Raw genomic sequence first — 6,560 nt, forward strand, 5'->3', positions numbered from 1 at the left:
AACATAATCCAGTATATATAAACAGAACCAAAGACAAGAACCACATGATTATCTCAATAGATGCACAAAAGTCTTTTGACAAAATTCAACAGCCCTTCATGCTAAAAACGCTCAATAAATTCGGTATTTATGGAACGTACCTCATAATAATAAGAGTTATTTATGACAAACCCACAGCCAATATCATACTGAACGGGCAAAAACAGGAAAAATTCCCTTTGAAAACTGGCACAAGACAGGGATGCCCTCTCTCACCACTCCTATTCAACATAGTGTTGGAAGTTCTGGCTAGGGCAATCAGGCAAGAGAAAGGAATCAAGGGTATTCAGTTAGGAAAAGAAGAAGTCAAATTGTCCCTCTTTCAGATGACATGATTGTGTATTTAGAAAACCCCATTGTCTCAGCCGAAAATCTCCTTAAGCTGATAAGCACTTCAGCAAAGTCTCAGGATACAAAATTAATGTGCAAAAATCACAAGCATTCTTATACACCAGTAACAGACAAACAGAGAGCCAAATCATGAATGAACTTCCATTCACAATTGCCTCAAAGAGAATAAAATACCTAGGAATCCAACTTACAAGGGATGTAAAGGACCTCTTCAAGGAGAAATACAAACCACTGCTCAGTGAAATCAAAGAGGACACAAACAAATGGAAGAACATACCATGCGCATGGAGAGGAAGAATCAATATCGTGAAAATGGCCATACTGCTCAAGGTAATTTATAGATTCAATGCCATCCCCATCAAGCTACCAATGAGTTTCTTCACAGAATTGGAAAAAACTGCTTTAAAGTTCATATGGAACCAAAAAAGACCCCGCATCTCCAAGATAATCCTAAGTCAAAAGAAGAAAGCTGGAGGTATCACGCTACCTGACTTCAAACTATAGTACAAGGCTACAGTAACCAAAACAGCATGGTACTGGTACCAAAACAGAGATATAGACCAATGGAACAGAACAGAGTCCTCAGAAATAATAACCCACATCTACGGCCATCTGATCTTTGACAAACCTGAGAGAAACAAGAAATGGGGAAATGATTCCCTATTTCATAAATGGTGCTGGGAAAATTGGCTAGCCATAAGTAGAAAGCTGAAACTGGATCCTTTCCTTACTCCTTATACGAAAATTAATTTCAGATGGATTAGAGACTTAAATGTTAGACTTAATACCATAAAAATCCTAGAGGAAAACCTAGGTAGTACCATTCACCACATAGGCATGGGCAAAGACTTCATGTCTAAAACACCAAAAGCAATGGCAACAAAAGCCAAAATTGACAAATGGGATCTAATAAAACTAAAGAGCTTCTGCACAGCAAAAGAAACTACCATCAGAGTGAACAGGCAACCCACACAATGGGAGAAAATTTTTGCAATCTACTCATCTGACAAAGGGCTAATATCCAGAACCTACAAAGAACTCAAACAAATTTACAAGAAAAAAACAAACAACCCCATCAAAAAGTGGGCAAAGGATATGAACAGACATTTCTCAAAAGAAGACATTCATACAGCCAACAGACACATGAAAAAATGCTCAACATCACTGGCCAACAGAGAAATGCAAATCAAAACCACAATGAGATACAATCTCACACCAGTTAGAGTGGCGATCATTAAAAAGTCAGGAAACAACAGGTGCTGGAGAGGATGTGGAGAAATAGGAACACTTTTACACTGTTGGTGGGATTGTAAACTAGTTCAAACATTATGAAAAACAGTATGGCGATTCCTCAAGGATCTAGAACTAGATGTACCATATGACCCAGCCATCCCATTACTGGGTATATACCCAAAGGATTATAAATCATGCTGTTATAAAGACACATACACACGTATGTTTATTGCTGCACTATTCACAAGAGCAAAGACTTGGAATCAACCCAAATGTCCATCAGCGACAGACTGGATTAAGAAAATGTGGCACATATACACCATGGAATACTCTGCAGCCATAAAAAAGGATGAGTTTGTGTCCATTGCAGGGACATGAATGCAGCTGGAAGCCATCATTCTTAGCAAATTATCACAAGAACAGAAAACCAAGCACCGCATGTTCTCACTCACAGGTTGGAACTGAACAATGAGATCACATGGACTCGGGAAGGGGAACATCACATGCCGGGGCCTATCATGGGAAGTGGGGGGGTGGGATTGCATTGGGAGTTATACCTGATGTAAATGACGACTTGATGTGTGCTGAAGAGTTGATGGCTGCAGCACACGAACATGGAACAAGTATACATATGTAACAAACCTGCACATTATGCACATGTACCCTAGAACTCAAAGTATAATAATAATAATAATAATAATAAAACTTGAAAGAAGCCTTCTGAGAAACTGCTTTGTGTTCTGTTAATTCATCGCACAGAGTTTCAGCTTTCCCCTCAAGAATCCGCTCGCTAATACTGTTCTTGTGGAATTTGTAAAGTGATATTTGGAAGCCCATGGAGACCTATGTTGAAAAAGAAAATATCCTCAGATAAAGACTGGAAAGAAGCTTTCTGAGAAACTGCTTTGTGTTCTGTTAATTCATCTCACAGAGTTACAGCTTTCCTCTCAATCAGCCGTTTGCTAAGACTGTTCTTGTGGAATTGGAAAAGTGATATTTGGAAGCCCATAGAGGGCTATGGTGAAAAAGAAAATATCCTCAGATAAAAACTGGAAAGAAGCTTTCTGAGAAACTGCTTTGTGATGTGTGACTTCCACTCATTGAGTTAGAGCTGCATTTCGTGGAGCTGTTTGTTAGCCTTATTTCTGTGGAATCTGAGAACTGATATTTCGGATCCCTTTGAAGACTATAGGGCCAAAGAAATATCCTCCGATAAAAATGAGAAAGAAGCTTTCTGAGAAACTTCTTTGTGATCGCTTAATTCATCTCACAGAGTTACAGCTTTTCCCTCAAGAAGCCTTTTGCTAAGACTGTTCTTGTGGAATTGGCAAAGTATATTTGGAAGCCCATGGAGGGCTATGGTGAAAAAGAAAATACCCTCAGATCAAAACTGGAAAGAAGCTTTCCGAGAAACTACTTCGTGTTCTGTTAGTTCATCTCACAGAGTTACAGCTTTTCCCACAAGAAGCCTTTGGCTAAGACTGTTCTTGTCGAATTGGCAAAGTGATATTTGGAAGCCCGTGGAGGGCTTTGGTGAAAAAGAAAATATCCTCACGATAAAAACTGGAAAGAAGCTTTCTGAGAAACTGCTTTGTGATGTGTGACTTCCACTCACTGAGTTAGTGCTGCATTTCGTGGAGCTGTTTGTTAGCCTTATTTCTGTGGAATCTGAGAACTGATATTTCGGATCCCTTTGAAGACTATAGGTGCCAAAGGAAATATCCTCCGATAAAAATGAGAAAGAAGCTTTCTGAGAAACTTCTTTGTGATCTGTGAATTCATCTCACAGAGTTACAGCTTTTCCCTCAAGAAGCCTTTCGCTAAGACTGTTCTTGTGGAATTGCAAAGTGATATTTGGAAGCCCATAGAGGGCTTGGTGAAAAAGAAAATATCCTCAGATAAAAACTGGAAAGAAGCTTTCTGAGAAACTGCTTTGTGTTCTGTTAATTCATCTCACAGAGTTACATCTTTCGTAAGAATCTGTTCGCTAGCCTTACTGTTCTTGTGGAATTTGAAAGTGATATTTGGAAGCCTTTGAAGACTATGTTGAAAAAGAAAATATCCTCAGATAAAACTGGAAAGAAGCTTTCTGAGAAACTGCTTTGTGTTCTGTTAATTCATCTCACAGAGTTACAGCTTTCCCCTCAAGAAGCCTTTCGCTAAGACAGTTCTTGTGGAATTTGCAAAGTGATATTTGGAAGCCCATAGAGGGCTATGGTGAAAAAGAAAATATCCTCAGATAAAAACTGGAAAGAAGCTTTCTGAGAAACTGCTTTGTGATGTGTGACTTCCACTCACTGAGTTACAGCTGTATTTCGTGGAGCTCTTTGCTAGCCTTATTTCTGTGGAATCTGAGAACTGATATTTCGGATCCCTTTGAAGACTATAGGGCCAAAGGAAATATCCTCCGATAAAAATGAGAAAGAAGCTTTCTGAGAAACTTCTTTGTGTTCTGTTGAAATCATCTCACAGAGTTACAGCTTTTCCCTCAAGAAGCCTTTTGCTAAGACTGTTCTTGTGGAATTGGCAAAGTGATATTTGGAAGCCCATGGAGGGCTATGGTGAAAAAGAAAATATCCTCAGATAAAAACTGGAAAGAAGCTTTCTGAGAAACTGCTTTGTGTTCTGTTAATTCATCTCACAGAGTTACAGCTTTTCCCCTCAAGAAGCCTTTGCTAAGACCTTTTTCTGTGGAATTGGCAAAGTGATATTTGGAAGCCCATGGAGGGCTTTGGTGAAAAAGAAAATATCCTCAGATAAAAACTGGAAAGAAGCTTTCTGAGAAACTGCTTTGTGATGTGTGACTTCACTCACAGAGAGTTACAGCTTTCCCCTCTGTATTTCGTGGAGTTCTGTTTGTTAGCCTTATTTCTGTGGAATCTGAGAACTGATATTTCGGATCCCTTTGAAGACTATAGTGAAAAAGGAAATATCCTCCGATAAATCTGAGAAAGAAGCTTTCTGAGAAACTTCTTTGTGTTCTGTGAATTCATCTCACAGAGTTACAGCTTTCCCCTCAGGAAGCCTTTCGCTAAGAGTGTTCTTGTGGAATTGAAAGTGATATTTGGAAGCCCATGGAGGGCTATGGTGAAAAAGGAAATATCCTCAGATAAAAAAGGAAAGAAGCTTTCTGAGAAACTGCTTTGTGTTCTGTTAATTCATCTCACAGAGTTACATCTTTCCCCTCAAGAAGCCTTTCGCTAGCCTTACTGTTCTTGTGGAATTTGCAAAGTGATATTTGGAAGCCCATAGAGACTATATGTTGAAAAAGAAAATATCCTCAGATAAAACTGGAAAGAAGCTTTCTGAGAAACTGCTTTGTGTTTCTGTTAATTCATCTCACAGAGTTACAGCTTTCCCCTCAAGAAGCTCTTCGCTAGACTGTTCTTGTGGAATTTGCAAAGTGATATTTGGAAGCCCATAGAGGGCTATGGTGAAAAAGGAAATATCCTCAGATAAAAAACTGGAAAGAAGCTTTCTGAGAAACTGCTTTGTGTTCTGTTAATTCATCTCACAGAGTTACAGCTTTCCCCTCAAGAAGCCTTTCGCTAAGACTGTTCTTGTGGAATTGCAAAGTGATATTTGGAAGCCCATAGAGGGCTATAGGGAAAAAGGAAATATCCTCAGATAAAAACTGGAAAGAAGCTTTCTGAGAAACTGCTTTGTGTTCTGTGACTTTCATCTCACAGAGTTACAGCTGTATATCATTGAGCCTTTGCTAGCCTTCTTTCTGTGGAATCTGAGAACTGATATTTTGGATCCCTTTGAAGACTATAGGGCCAAAGGAAATATCCTCCAGATAAAAATGAGAAAGAAGCTTTCTGAGAAACTTCTTTGTGTTCTGTGAATTCATCTCACAGAGTTACAGCTTTTCCTCAGAAGCCTTTCGCTAAGACTGTTTCTGTGGAATTGGCAAAGTGATATTTGGAAGCCCTTTGAAGGGCTATAGGTGAAAAAGAAAATATCCTCAGATAAAAAGAGAAAGAAGCTTTCTGAGAAACTGCTTTGTGTTCTGTTAATTCATCTCACAGAGTTACAGCTTTCACCTCAAGAAGCCTTTGCTAAGACAGTTCTTGTGGAATTTGCAAAGTGATATTTGGAAGCCCATAGAGGGCTATGGTGAAAAAGAAAATATCCTCAGATGAAAACTGGAAAGAAGCTTTCTGAGAAACTGCTTTGTGTTCTGTTAATTCATCTCACAGAGTTACAGCTTTTTCAAGAATCTCTTTGCTAGCCTTATTTCTTGTGGAATTTGAGAAAGTGATATTTTGGAATCCCTTTGAAGACCTATGTTGAAAAAGGAAAATATCCTCAGATAAAAAGAGAAAGAAGCTTTCTGAGAAACTGCTTTGTGTTCTGTTAATTCATCTCACAGAGTTACAGCTTTCCCTCAAGAAGCCTTTCGCTAAGACTGTTCTTGTGGAATTTGCAAAGTGATATTTGGAAGCCCATAGAGGGCTATGGTGAAAAAGGAAATATCCTCAGATAAAAACTGGAAAGAAGCTTTCTGAGAAACTGCTTTGTGTTCTGTTAATTCATCTCACAGTGTTACAAGCTTTTCCTGGAAGCTCTTTGCTAGCCTTATTTCTTGTGGAATCTGAGAAAGTGATATTTGGATCCCTTTGAAGGCTATGGGAAAAAGGAAATATCCTCCGATAAAAAGAGAAAGAAGCTTTCTGAGAAACTTCTTTGTGTTCTGTGAAATCATCTCACAGAGTTACAGCTTTCTCCTCAAGAAGCCTTTCGCTAAGACTGTTCTTGTGGAATTGGCAAAGTGATATTTGGAAGCCCTTAGAGGGCTATGGTGAAAAGGAAAATATCCTCAGATGAAAAGTGGAAAGAAGCTTTCTGAGAAACTGCTTTGTGATGTGTGACTTCCACTCACAGAGTTACATCTGTATTTCATGGAGATCTCTTTGCTAGCCTTATTTCTGTGG

General features: G+C 38.9%; 1 pseudogene; it reads left to right on the forward strand.

Annotated features, from left to right (window-relative positions):
* Positions 1-2,347: 2,347 nt before the first annotated feature.
* LOC126947412 (uncharacterized) lies at positions 2,348-6,121 on the forward strand (annotated as a pseudogene).
* Positions 6,122-6,560: the final 439 nt, after the last annotated feature.

Source organism: Macaca thibetana, unplaced genomic scaffold (assembly GCF_024542745.1).
Source record: "Macaca thibetana thibetana isolate TM-01 unplaced genomic scaffold, ASM2454274v1 unplaced_scaffolds249, whole genome shotgun sequence".
Lineage (NCBI taxonomy): Eukaryota > Metazoa > Chordata > Mammalia > Primates > Cercopithecidae > Macaca > Macaca thibetana.